Source organism: Heptranchias perlo, unplaced genomic scaffold (assembly GCF_035084215.1).
Source record: "Heptranchias perlo isolate sHepPer1 unplaced genomic scaffold, sHepPer1.hap1 HAP1_SCAFFOLD_782, whole genome shotgun sequence".
NCBI lineage: Eukaryota > Metazoa > Chordata > Chondrichthyes > Hexanchiformes > Hexanchidae > Heptranchias > Heptranchias perlo.
This window is the reverse complement of record NW_027139816.1, coordinates 24726-40493: the sequence shown is the minus strand read 5'-3', so window position 1 is coordinate 40493 and position 15768 is coordinate 24726. Positions and strand designations below refer to the sequence as shown.

The window sequence follows — 15768 nt, the reverse complement described above, 5'->3', positions numbered from 1 at the left end:
CCCCACATGAGGCCAATGGGGATATATGACCGTTTCCTATAATACCCCACATAAGGCCAATGGGGATATATGACCGTATCCTATAATACCCCACATAAGGGCAATGGGGATATATGACCGTATCCTATCATACCCCACATAAGGGTAATGGGGATATATGACCGTATCCTATAATACCCCACAGAAGGCCAATGGGGATATATGACCGTTTCCTATAATACCCCACATAAGGCCAATGGGGATATATGACCGTATCCTATAATACCCCACATAAGGGGAATGGGGATATATGACCGTATCCTATAATACCCCACATCAGGGGAATGGGGATATATGACCGTATCCTATAATGCCCCACATAAGGGCAATGGGGATATATGACCGTATCCTATAATACCCCACATAAGGGCAATGGGGATATATGACCGTATCCTATAATGCCCCACATAAGGCCAATGGGGATATATGACCGTATCCTATAATACCCCACATAAGGCCAATGGGGATATATGACCGTATCCTATAATACCCCACATCAGGCCAATGGGGATATATGACCGTATCCTATAATACCCCACATTAGGGCAATGGGGATATATGACCGTATCCTATAATACCCCACATAAGGGGAATGGGGATATATGACCGTATCCTATAATACCCCACATCAGGGGAATGGGGATATATGACCGTATCCTATAATGCCCCACATAAGGGCAATGGGGATATATGACCGTATCCTATAATACCCCACATAAGGGCAATGGGTATATATGACCGTATCCTATAATACCCCACATAAGGCCAATGGGGATATATGACCGTATCCTATAATACCCCACATTAGGGCAATGGGGATATATGACCGTATCCTATAATACCCCACATTAGGGCAATGGGGATATATGACCGTATCCTATAATACCCCACAAAAGGCCAATGGGGATATATGACCGTATCCTATAATACCCCACATTAGGGCAATGGGGATATATGACCGTATCCTATAATACCCCACATAAGGGCAATGGGGATATATGACCGTTTCCTATGATACCCCACATAAGGTCAATGGGGATATATGACCGGATCCTATAATACCCCACATTAGGGCAATGGGGATATATGACCGTATCCTATAATACCCCACATTAGGGTAATGGGGATATATGACCGTATCCTATAATACCCCACATAAGGCCAATGGGGATATATGACCGTATCCTATTATACCCCACATAAGGGCAATGGGGATATATGACCGTATCCTATAATACCCCACATCAGGGCAATGGGGATATATGACCGTATCCTATAATACCCCACATAAGGCCAATGAGGATATCTGACCGTATCCTATAATACCCCACATTAGGGTAATGGGGATATATGACCGTATCCTATAATACCCGACATAAGGCCAATGGGGACATATGACCGTATCCTATAATACCCCACATGAGGCCAATGGGGATATATGACCGTATCCTATAATACCCCACATAAGGGCAATAGGGATATATGACCGTATCCTATAATACCCCACATTAGGGTAATGGGGATATATGACCGTATCCTCTTTTCCCCCACATAAGGCCAATGGGGATATATGACCGTATCCTATAATACCCCACATTAGGGTAATGGGGATATATGACCGTATCCTATAATATCCCACATAAGGCCAATGAGGATATATGACCGTATCCTATAATACCCCACATTAGGGTAATGGGGATATATGACCGTATCCTATAATACCCCACATCAGGCCAATGGGGATATATGACCGTATCCTATAATACCCCACATCAGGCCAATGGGGATGTATGACCGTTTCCTATAATACCCCACATAAGGCCAATGGGGATATATGACCGTATCCTATAATACCCCACATAAGGGCAATAGGGATATATGACCGTATCCTATAATACCCCACATAAGGCCATTGGGGATATATGACCGTATCCTATAATACCCCACATAAGGCCATTGGGGATATATGACCGTATCCTACAATACCCCACATAAGGGCAATGGGGATATATGACCGTATCCTTTAATACCCCACATAAGGGTAATGGGGATATATGACCGTATCCTATAATACCCCACATAAGGCCAATGGGGATACATGACCGTATCCTATAATACCCCACATAAGGCCAATGGGGATATATGACCGTATCCTATAATACCCCACATTAGGGCAATGGGGATATATGACCGTATCCTGTAATACCCCACATCAGGGCAATAGGGATTTCTGACCATATCCTATAATACCCCACATAAGGCCAATGGGGATATATGACCGTATCCTATAATACCCCACATTAGGGTAATGGGGATATATGACCGTATCCTATAATACCCCACATAAGGCCAATGAGGATATATGACCGTATCCTATAATACCCCACATTAGGGTAATGGGGATATTTGACCGTATCCTATAATAACCCACATAAGGCCAATGGGGATATATGACCGTATCCTATAATACCCCACATCAGGCCAATGGGGATGTATGACCGTTTCCTATAATACCCCACATAAGGCCAATGGGGATATATGACCGTATCCTATAATACCCCACATAAGGGCAATAGGGATATATGACCGTATCCTATAATACCCCACATCAGGCCATTGGGGATATATGACCGTATCCTATCATACCTCACATAAGGCCATTGGGGATATATGACCGTATCCTACAATACCCCACATAAGGGCAATGGGGATATATGACCGTATCCTATAATACCCCACATAAGGGTAATGGGGATATATGACCGTATCCTATAATACCCCACATAAGGCCAATGGGGATATATGACCGTATCCTATAATACCCCACATAAGGCCAATGGGGATATATGACCGTATCCTATAATACCCCACATAAGGCCAATGGGGATATATGACCGTATCCTATAATACCCCACATTAGGGCAATGGGGATATATGACCGTATCCTGTAATACCCCACATCAGGGCAATAGGGATTTCTGACCATATCCTATAATACCCCACATAAGGCCAATGGGGATGTATGACCGTATCCTATAATACCCCACATAAGGGCAATGGGGATATATGACCGTATCCTGCAATACCCCACATCAGGGCAATAGGGATTTCTGACCATATCCTATAATACCCCACATAAGGCCAATGGGGATATATGACCGTATCCTATAATACCCCACATAAGGGTAATGGGGATATATGACCGTATCCTATAATACCCCACATAAGGCCAATGGGGATATATGACCGTATCCTATTATACCCCTCATAAGGGCAATGGGGATATATGACCGTATCCTATAATACCCCACATAAGGGCAATAAGGATGTATGACCGTTTCCTATAATACCCCACATGAGGCCAATGGGGATATATGACCGTTTCCTATAATACCCCACATAAGGCCAATGGGGATATATGACCGTATCCTATAATACCCCACATAAGGGCAATGGGGATATATGACCGTATCCTATCATACCCCACATAAGGGTAATGGGGATATATGACCGTATCCTATAATACCCCACAGAAGGCCAATGGGGATATATGACCGTTTCCTATAATACCCCACATAAGGCCAATGGGGATATATGACCGTATCCTATAATACCCCACATAAGGGGAATGGGGATATATGACCGTATCCTATAATACCCCACATAAGGGGAATGGGGATATATGACCGTATCCTATAATGCCCCACATAAGGGCAATGGGGATATATGACCGTATCCTATCATACCCCACATAAGGGTAATGGGGATATATGACCGTATCCTATAATACCCCACAGAAGGCCAATGGGGATATATGACCGTTTCCTATAATACCCCACATAAGGCCAATGGGGATATATGACCGTATAATACCCCACATAAGGGCAATGGGGATATATGACCGTATCCTATAATGCCCCACATAAGGGCAATGGGGATATATGACCGTATCCTATAATACCCCACATAAGGGTAATGGGGATATATGACCGTATCCTATAATACCCCACATAAGGCCAATGGGGATATATGACCGTATCCTATAATACCCCACAGAAGGCCAATGGGGATATATGACCGTTTCCTATAATACCCCACATAAGGCCAATGGGGATATATGACCGTATAATACCCCACATAAGGGCAATGGGGATATATGACCGTATCCTATAATGCCCCACATAAGGGCAATGGGGATATATGACCGTATCCTATAATACCCCACATAAGGGTAATGGGGATATATGACCGTATCCTACAATACCCCACATAAGGCCAATGGGGATATATGACCGTATCCTATAATACCCCACATAAGGGCAATGGGGATATATGACCGTTTCCTATGATACCCCACATAAGGCCAATGGGGATATATGACCGTATCCTATAATACCCCACATTAGGGCAATGGGGATATATGACCGTATCCTATAATACCCCACATCAGGGCAATGGGGATATATGACCGTATCCTATAATACCCCACATAAGGGCAATGGGGATATATGACCGTATCCTATAATACCCCACATTAGGGTAATGGGGATATATGACCGTATCCTATAATACCCCACATAAGGCCAATGGGGATATATGACCGTATCCTATTATACCCCACATAAGGGCAATGGGGATATATGACCGTATCCTATAATACCCCACATCAGGGCAATGGGGATATATGACCGTATCCTATAATACCCCACATAAGGCCAATGAGGATATCTGACCGTATCCTATAATACCCCACATTAGGGTAATGGGGATATATGACCGTATCCTATAATACCCCACATAAGGCCAATGGGGATATATGACCGTATCCTATAATACCCCACATGAGGCCAATGGGGATATATGACCGTATCCTATAATACCCCACATAAGGCCAATGGGGATATATGACCGTATCCTATAATACCCCACATTAGGGTAATGGGGATATATGACCGTATCCTATAATACCCTACATAAGGCCAATGGGGATATATGACCGTATCCTATAATACCCCACATTAGGGTAATGGGGATATATGACCGTATCCTATAATACCCCACATAAGGCCAATGAGGATATATGACCGTATCCTATAATACCCCACATTAGGGTAATGGGGATATATGACCGTATCCTATAATACCCCACATAAGGCCAATGGGGATATATGACCGTATCCTATAATACCCCACATCAGGCCAATGGGGATGTATGACCGTTTCCTATAATACCCCACATAAGGCCAATGGGGATATATGACCGTATCCTATAATACCCCACATAAGGGCAATAGGGATATATGACCGTATCCTATAATACCCCACATAAGGCCATTGGGGATATATGACCGTATCCTATAATACCCCACATAAGGCCATTGGGGATATATGACCGTATCCTACAATACCCCACATAAGGGCAATGGGGATATATGACCGTATCCTATAATACCCCACATAAGGCCAATGGGGATATATGACCGTATCCTATAATACCCCACATCAGGCCAATGGGGATATGTGACCGTATCCTATAATACCCCACATAAGGCCAATGGAGTTATATGACCGTATCCTATTATACCCCACATAAGGCCAATGGGGATATCTGACCGTATCCTACAATACCCCACATAAGGGTAATGGGGATATATGACCGTATCCTATAATACCCCACATAAGGCCAATGGGGATCTATGACCGTATCCTACAATACACCACATAAGGGCAATGGGGATATATGACCGTATCCTATAATACCCCACATCAGGCCAATGGGGATGTATGACCGTTTCCTATAATACCCCACATAAGGCCAATGGGGATATATGACCGTATCCTATAATACCCCACATAAGGCCAATGGGGATATATGACCGTTTCCTATAATACCCCACTTCAGGCCAATGGGGATATATGACCGTATCCTATAATACCCCACATAAGGGCAATGGGGATATATGACCGTATCCTATAATACCCCACATAAGGCCAATGGGGATATATGACCGTATCCTATAATACCCCACATAAGGGTAATGGGGATATTTGACCGTATCCTATAATACCCCACATAAGGCTAATGGGGATATATGACCGTATCCTATAATACCCCACATAAGGCCAATGGGGATATATGACCGTATCCTATAATACCCCACATAAGGGTAATAGGGATATATGACCGTTTCCTATAATACCCCACATAAGGCCAATGGGGATATATGACCGTTTCCTATGATACCCCACATCAGGGGAATGGGGATTTATGACCGTATCCTATAATGCCCCACATAAGGGCAATGGGGATATATGACCGTATCCTATAATACCCCACATAAGGGCAATGGGTATATATGACCGTATCCTATAATACCCCACATAAGGCCAATGGGGATATATGACCGTATCCTATAATACCCCACATAAGGCCAATGGGGATATATGACCGTATCCTATAATACCCCACATAAGGCCAATGGGGATATATGACCGTATCCTATAATACCCCACATAAGGCCAATGGGGATATATGACCGTATCCTATCATACCCCACATAAGGCCAATGGGGATATATGACCGTATCCTATAATACCCCACATTAGGGCAATGGGGATATATGACCGTATCCTATAATACCCCACATTAGGGCAATGGGGATATCTGACCGTATCCTATAATACCCCACATTAGGGCAATGGGGATATATGACCGTATCCTATAATACCCCACAAGGCCAATGGGGATATATGACCGTATCCTATAATACCCCACATCAGGGCAATGGGGATATATGACCGTATCCTATAATACCCCACATTAGGGCAATGGGGATATATGACCGTATCCTGTAATACCCCACATAAGGCCAATGGGGATATATGACCCTATCCTATAATACCCCACATAAGGCCAATTGGGATATATGACCGTATCCTATAATACCCCACATAAGGGTAATGGGGATATATGACCGTATCCTATAATACCCCACATAAGGCCAATAGGGATATATGACCGTATCCTATAATACCCCACATAAGGCCAATGGGGATATATGACCGTATCCTGTCATACGCCGCACTCCGTTTTGCAGATGTGATTGTTTTTAATTAATTCACTCTCTGGAAGGACAGGGTTTGTCGGGACGGGAACAAGGTGGGTAAATGTTTCGGAATATTTGCTCACGTGGAGGATGAACACTGAGTTCTGTTAAATTTCTGATTTATAATTGAGTCGTTATCAATGCTGACAATCAGTCGTTGGACACTGGCACTGGCCCTGGCCTGTACCTTCACCCTGGGCAACTCCGAATCACATTGTCTGATTTCCATGGACCTTTACGGGGATTGCAATTTTCTAACAGTTTGATGTTTCTTGCTCTGCTCTTAGGTTCCAAAGCCCATGGATTATGCTGGATTTGCTTGGTACGTGCGCCCAACCAGAGAAACCCTAAAACCAATGTCAGTAAGAAGGGACTGAAATAAACCCTGATCTCCAGACGTTCCTGACCTGTCGCCCAGTGACTGACCCAGCCAATTAGGACGGGAGGGTTGACTGGAGTGTAAGATGTGACATGTACAGACAGCCCTGCACCACCCACTAAAGGGATGATCAATACATATTATAGGATAGCATTGCCGTGTCTCGGATTTCTAAAGGGACTGGACAACGTCGACCATGACCAGCTGTTTCACCTTGTCCAGAACAGTAGAGCCCGAGGACACGGCCTGCGCTCGAAGGGGGTCAATTCAAAACTCATCTGTGGGAACAATATTTCAGTGAGCGAGTGGTCAATCTATGGAACAGGTTCCCAGGGAGACGGTTGGAACAGTTAGTATTGATCCACTCAAATACAAATTACATCGATTTCATTCAGAAATAATGTTTTGTGATCCAGTATCTGAGTAATTTGAGACATGACGTGTGGTGAGTGTAACAGGCTCGGGAGGAACAGGGGACTTTGGACCTCTGGTTCTCAAAGCTCTCCCCCACTGGGGGTTTTCCTCACCTCATGTCTGGGTCTGTTGGAGACGCATTGACAGAGATTGATTGCTGTGATTGGTCAGTAACTCCATTATCATTGGATCATGTGATTACCAGGATGGTAGAAGGTGAACGAGATTGACCTCGGGCTTTTCCCGTCCTATCATAGTAAAGAACGTCCACCAATAACCAGTCAGTGCTCGAAACATTTAATCACACAAAACAACAACTTGCATTTATATAGCGCCTTTAACATAGTAAAATGTCCCAAGGTGCTTCACAGGAGCGATTATCAGACAACATTTGACACCGAGCCACGTAAGGAAATATTAGGACAGGAGACCAAAATCTTGGTCAAAGAGGTAGGTTTTAAGGAGCGTCTTAAAGGAGGAGAGAGAGGCGGAGAGGTTTAGGGAGGGAATTCCAGAGCTTAGGGCCTAGGCAGCTGAAGGCACGGCCGCCAATGGTGGAGCGATGAAAATTGGGGATGGACAAGAGGCCAGAATTGGAGGAGCGCAGAGATCTCAGAGGGTTGTAGGGCTGGAGGGGGTTACAGAGATAGGCAGGGGCGAGGCCATGGAGGGATTTGAAAACAAGGATGAGAATTTTAAAATCGAGGCGTTCCAGGACCGGGAGCCAGTGTTGGTCAGTGAGCACAGGGGGTGATGGGAGAACGGGACTTGGTGTGAGTTAGGATACGGGCAGCAGAGTTTTAGATGAATCATAGAATCTGACGCCCTCCTTGCTTGTCAGGTTCACCCTTCGAGTAAGTACGAGTCACTTGATAGTGGAATGTACGGTACAGACTTCACTGATATATTGCACAGGTGATCTATCTATACTGTAGCTCCAGGTCCCTCTCTCCTTCGAGCTCTCCCAACTAACTCTGGAAAAACCCACCATTCTTCTACACCCCAGTTTGCCGACTTCAAAGGTGTACTTCACAGATAAGACCCACGTGATTGATCTCCTCTTGGATTCCAAGTTGAGTACGTTCCATAAACTAGACTTCCTGACAAACTGTCTTCGGAACATTTTAAGAACATTTACCCGAACATCCACTCTCACCATGGTTAGTTATGTTTGTTGCACCAGTCCTTACTGTTATACGTTAATCACTCGTTAGTACTAAATCACTCACGGTCGATCTCACCCCACTCAGTATCTCTTCACCAGCATCCCTTGTGGATCTTTGTTTGAAGCAGGCCGCCCTCTCCTCCCAGTTCCCTCTTGGTTTCCTGTTTATCCTGTTTACATTGCGTTCATGACCATTTGTAGTTGGACAAGTTAGTTTGATTATTAACCCTTCGCTCTCCGGCAGGTCCAACAGAATCGTAGAATCTTACAGCACAGAAGGAGGCCATTCGGCCCATCGTGTCCGTGCCGGCTCTTTGAAAAAGCGATCCAATTAGTCCCACCTTCCCCATAGTCCTGCAAATTTTTCCCCTTCAATTATATATTCAGTCCTCTTTTGAAAGTTACTATGGAATCTGGGGATTGGGAGAGTTTTAGGAACCAGCAAAGGATGACCAAAAAATTGATAAAAAGGGAGAAAATAGAATATGAGAGTGAACTAGCAAGAAATATAAAAACAGATTGGAAGAGCTTCTACAATATGTAAAAAGGAAGAGATTAGTGAAAGTAAACGTGGGTCACTTAGAGGCAGAGACAGGAGAAATTATAATGGGGAATCAGGAAATGGCAGAGATGTTAAACTAATATTTTGTATCTCTCTTCACAGCAGAGGACACAAAATGCATACCAGAAATAGTGGGGAACCAAGGGGTAAATGAGAGTGAGGAACTTAAATCAATTAATATCAGTAGAGAAAAAGTACTGGAGAAACTAATGGGACTAAAAGCTGACAAATGCCCTGGACCTGATGGCCGACATCATGGGGTTTTAAAAGAGGCGGCTGCAGAGATAGTGGATGCATTGGTTATGATCGTCCAGAATTCTCTTGATTCTGAAACGGTTCCAGTGGATTGGAAGGTGGCAAATGTAACCCCACTATTCAAGAAAGGAGGGAGAGAGAAAACAGGGAACTACAGGCCAGTTAGCCCGACATCAGTCATCGGGAAAATGCTGGAAGTGATAACAGGGCACTTAGAAAATCATAATATGATTAGGCAGAGTCAACATGGTTTTATGAAGGGGAAATAGTGTTTGACAAATTTATTAGTTTTTTTAGGGTGTAACGAGCAGGGTAGATAAAGGGGAACCAGTGGATGACGTATATTTGGATTTTAAAAAGACACTTGATAAGGTGATAAGTTACACAAAATAAGGGCTCATGGGATTGGGGGTAATATATTAGCATGGATAGAGGATTGGTTAATGGACAGAAAACAGAGAGTAGGGATAAACGAGTCATTTTCAGACTGGCAGGCTGTAACTAGTGGGGTTCTGCAAGGATCAGAGCTTGGGCCTCAGCTATTTACAATCTATATTAATGACTTGGATGAAGGGACCGAGTGTAATGTATCCAAGTTTGCTGACGATACAACGCTGGGTGGGAAAGTAAGCTGTGAGGAGGACACAAAGAGTCTGCAAGGGGATATAGGCAGGTTAAGTGAGTGGGCAAGAAGGTGGCAGATGGAGTATAATGTGGGGAAATGTGAGGTTATTCACTTTAGTCGGAATAATAGAAAAACAGAATATTTTTTAAATGGTGAGAAACTATTAAATGTTGGTTTTCAGAGAGATTTGGGTGTCTTCGTACAAGAAACACAAAAAGTTAGTATGCAGGTACAACAAGCAATTAGGAAGGCAAATGGCATGTTGGCCTTTATTGCAAGGGGTTGGAGTACAAGAGTAAAGAAGTCTTACTACAATTGTACAAATGTAAGGAATCTTACAACACCAGGTTATAGTCCAACTGTTTTATTTAAAAATCACAAGCTTTCGGAGGCTTTCTCCTTCGTCAGATGACACTCGCTCATCTGACGAAGGAGAAAGCCTCCGAAAGCTTGTGATTCCTTACATTTGTCAACCCCCAGTCCATCACCGGCATCTCCACATCATGGCTACAATTGTACAGGGCTTTGGTGAGACCTCACCGAGAGAACTGCGTACAGTTTTGGTCTCCTTATCTAAGGAAGGATGCACTGCAGCAACTCGCCAAGGCTTCTTCGACAGCACCTCCCAAACCTGCGAGCTCGACCACCTAGAAGGACAAGGGCAGCAGGCACATGGGAACAACACCACCTGCACGTTCCCCTCCAAGTCACACACCATCCCGACTTGGAAATATATCACCGTTCCTTCATCGTCACTGGATCAAAATCCTGGAACTCCCTTCCTAACAGCACTGTGGGAGAACCGTCACCACACGGACTGCAGCGGTTCAAGAAGGCGGCTCACCACCACCTTCTCAAGGGCAATTAGGGATGGGCAATAAATGCCGGCCTCGCCAGCGACGCCCACATCCCATGAACGAATAATAAAAAAAATATATACTTGCCTTAGAGGGGGTGCAACGAAGGTTCACTAGATTGATTCCTGGGATGAGAGGGTTGTCCTATGAGGAGAGATTGAGTAGAATGGGCCTATACTCTCTGGAGTTTAGAAGAATGAGAGGTGATCTCATTGAAACATATATTCTGAGGGGGCTTAACAGGGTAGATGCTGAGAGGCTGTTTCCCCTGGCTGGAGAGTCTAGAACGAGGGGTCACAGTCTCAGGATAAGGGATCGGACATTTAAGACTGAGATGAGGAGGAATTTCTTCACACAGAGGGTTGTGAATCTTTGGAATTCTCGACCCCAGAGGGCTGTGGATGCTCAGTCAATGAATATGTTCAAGGCTGAGATTGATAGATTTTTGGACTCTCGGGGAATCAAGGGATACGGGGATTGGGCGGGAAAGTGGAGTTGAGGTCGAAGATCAGCCATGATCTGATTGAATGGCGGAGCAGGCTCGAGGGGCCGTGTGGCCCACTCCTGCTCCTATCTCTTATGTTCTTATGCTGTTATCCTTCCTAAAGTGCGGTGCCCAGAATTGAACACCATACTCCAGTTGAGGCCTAACCGCTGTTTTATAAAGGTTAAGCATAACTTCCTTGCTTTTGTACTCTGTGCCTCTATTAATTCGGCTCAAGTTTGCAGAGGGTGGAAAGGGGAAGGCTGGTCAGGAGAGCGTTGGGGGCAAATACGGATTCTATGATTTGGGCCTGGACTCTGTGAGTTGCAGGGAGAGTGAAGCAGATCACCAGCCTTGGCGAAGATACAGGGCGGAGACCACAGCAAAGCAAGAATCCAGAATTAGTGAGCATTTAGAAATGCAAATGCTAATCCAGGACAGTAGGCCAACACTCAGTGCAGTACTGAGGGAGCGCCGCACCGTCGGAGGGTCAGTACTGAGGGAGCGCCGCACCGTCGGAGGGTCAGTACTGAGGGAGTGCTGCACTGTCGGAGGGTCAGTACTGAGGGAGTGCTGCACTGTCGGAGGGTCAGTACTGAGGGAGTGCTGCACTGTCGGAGGGTCAGTACTGAGGGAGCGCTGCACTGTCGGAGGGTCAGTACTGAGGGAGCGCTGCACTGTTGGAGGGTCAGTACTGAGGGAGTGCTGCACTGTCGGAGGGTCAGTACTGAGGAAGTGCTGCACTGTCGGAGGGTCAGTACTGAGGGAGTGCTGCACTGTCGGAGGGTCAGTACTGAGGGAGTGCTGCACTGTCGGAGGGTCAGTACTGAGGGAGTGCTGCACTGTCGGAGGGTCAGTACTGAGGGAGCGCTGCACTGTCGGAGGGTCAGTACTGAGGGAGCGCTGCACTGTCGGAGGGTCAGTACTGAGGGAGCGCTGCACTGTCGGAGGGTCAGTACTGAGGGAGCGCTGCACTGTCGGAGGGTCAGTACTGAGGGACTGCTGCAGTGTCGGAGTGTCAGTCTTTCGGATGAGACGTTAAACCGAGGCCCCGTCTGCCCTCTCAGGTGGATGTAAAAGATCCCACAGCCACTATTTGAAGATGAGCAGGGGGAGTTCTCCCCGGTGTCCTGGGGCCAATATTAATCCCTCAACCAACATCACTCAAACAGATTATCTCCCATTATCTCATTGCTGTTTGTGGGATCTTGCTGTGCACCGATTGGCGGTCACGTTTCCTACATTACAACAGTGACTACACTTCAAAAAAAATACCAAACTGGCTGTCAAGCACTGTGGGACGTCCCGAGGTTGTGAAAGGCGCTATAGAAATGCAGGTTCGTTCATTCTTCTTACTGCACTGACCAGAGCAGATTGTCTCCCTGAGTCACACAATATGATACCAGGCTACCCTCTCTGTCAGGTACGCCGGACCAATGGAGCGGCTGCAGGCCGAGGGCGAGCTCATCAACCGTGGAAGCAGCACGTTCCTCATACGCCAGAGGGTGAAGGAGATGGGAGAATACGCCATTAGCATCAAGTGAGTTGTTTTTGTGTCTCCCTCGTCACAGTCCGTCACGGTGGCGAGGTCATTGCTTTCCGTCTCTTCGCGGGGGGTCTGTCGGCCTCACCTCCGTTTTTCAATCCGTCGGCAGGTACAACAATGAGGTCAAACACATCAAGATCATATCGAGGAACTCGTCCTTTCACATCGCAGAAAACAAGACTTTCCGAGGTTTGCCGGTGAGTGAGCGCCGCAGAGCGAAACCCGGCCTCGGGCAAGAGGTGGCGGGAATCGGCCTGTCTATCCCCGGGAGGGGCTGGGGCTGGGGCTGGGCGGGGGGGGAGGGGGGCTATCCGCCCGGTGATGCTCCTCCTGATAACTGTCCTTTGACCCGTACAGCGGAGTTGGAGGCTGCCTCACGGACTGGGGTCTGTCGCTGTGGGACCGATGGTGAAATCGGCACCGCTGCAGTGTAGGCGCAGACAGAGCACGGGGGGGGTGGGGGGGACCGCGGGCAGGACACGGGGGGGGGGGGGGGGGGACCGCGGGCAGGACACGGGGGGGGGGGGGGGGCGCGGGCCGCGGGCAGAACACGGGTAGGGGGGGGCGCGGGCAGAACACGGGGGGGGGGGGCGCGGGCAGAACACGGGGGGGGTGGGGGGACCGCGGGCAGAACACGGGGGGGGTGGGGGGGCCGCGGGCAGAACACGGGTAGGGGGGGGCGCGGGCAGAACACGGGGGGGGTGGGGGGACCGCGGGCAGAACACGGGGGGGGTGGGGGGACCGCGGGCAGAACACGGGGGGGTGGGGGGGCCGCGGGCAGAACACGGGTAGGGGGGGGCGCGGGCAGAACACGGGGGGGGGGGGCGCGGGCAGACTGCTCATCTGCCGGACAGAACATAAGGCTCCCAGACTCACCACTCATTCCCCAGACAGCAGGTATCGGAGGTGCACCTCAACAGTTCATGAAAGGAGGGAGTGAGCTGGAGCCTGGAGATGGCGCTGTGTGGGGGTGACGAGTGTTTTTTTTTATTCGTTCATGGGATGTGGGCGTCGCTGGCGAGGCCGGCATTTATTGCCCATCCCTAATTGCCCTTGAGAAGGTGGTGGTGAGCCGCCTTCTTGAACCGCTGCAGTCCGTGTGGTGACGGTTCTCCCACAGTGCTGTTAGGAAGGGAGTTCCAGGATTTTGACCCAGCGACGATGAAGGAACGGCGATATATTTCCAAGTCGGGATGGTGTGTGACTTGGAGGGGAACGTGCAGGTGGTGTTGTTCCCATGTGCCTGCTGCCCTTGTCCTTCTCGGTGGTAGAGGTCGCGGGTTTGGGAGGTGCTGTCGAAGAAGCCTTGGTGAGTTGCTGCAGTGCATCCTGTGGATGGTACACACTGCAGCCACAGTGCGCCGGTGGTGAAGGGAGTGAATGTTTCGGGTGGTGGATGGGGTGCCAATCAAGCCGGCTGCTTTGTCCTGGATGGTGTCGAGCTTCTTGAGTGTTGTTGGAGCTGCCGTCACCCAGGCAAGTGGAGAGTATTCCATCACACTCCTGACTTGTGCCTTGCAGATGGTGGAAAGGCTTTGGGGAGTCAGGAGGTGAGTCACTCACCGCAGAATACCCAGCCTCTGACCTGCTCTCGTAGCCACAGTATTTATATGGCTGGTCCAGTTAAGTTGCTGGTCAATGGTGACCCCCAGGATGAACCATAGGGGGATCCGCAAGCCATAGCAACGCTATCGGGACTCGAGCCCAGCATTTTCCCCCACCTCTTGGAGCGCCGCACTGTCGGAGGGTCAGTACTGAGGGAGTGCTGCACTGTCGGAGGGTCAGTACTGAGGGAGCGCCGCACTGTCGGAGGGTCAGTACTGAGGGAGCGCCGCACTGTCGGAGGGTCAGTACTGAGGGAGCGCCGCACTGTCGGAGGGTCAGTACTGAGGGAGTGCTGCACTGTCGGAGGGTCAGTACTGAGGGTGTGCTGCACTGTCGGAGGGTCAGTACTGAGGGAGTGCTGCACTGTCGGAGGGTCAGTACTGAGGGAGTGCTGCACTGTCGGAGGGTCAGTACTGAGGGAGCGCTGCACTGTCGGAGGGTCAGTACTGAGGGAGCGCTGCACTGTCGGAGGGTCAGTACTGAGGGAGTGCCGCACTGTCGGAGGGTCAGTACTGAGGGAGTGCTGCACTGTCGGAGGGTCAGTACTGAGGGAGCGCTGCACTATCGGAGGGTCAGTACTGAGGGAGTGCTGCACTGTCGGAGGGTCAGTACTGAGGGAGTGCTGCACTGTCGGAGGGTCAGTACTGAGGGAGCGCTGCACTGTCGGAGGGTCAGTACTGAGGGAGAGCTGCACTGTCGGAGGGTCAGTACTGAGGGAGTGCTGCACTGTC

The 15768-nt window shown here is 48.0% G+C and overlaps 1 pseudogene; it reads left to right on the top strand.

The window, feature by feature from the left end:
• LOC137319254 (guanine nucleotide exchange factor VAV3-like) overlaps positions 1-15768 on the top strand; it is an 89101-nt pseudogene that overhangs the window by 49514 nt on the left and 23819 nt on the right.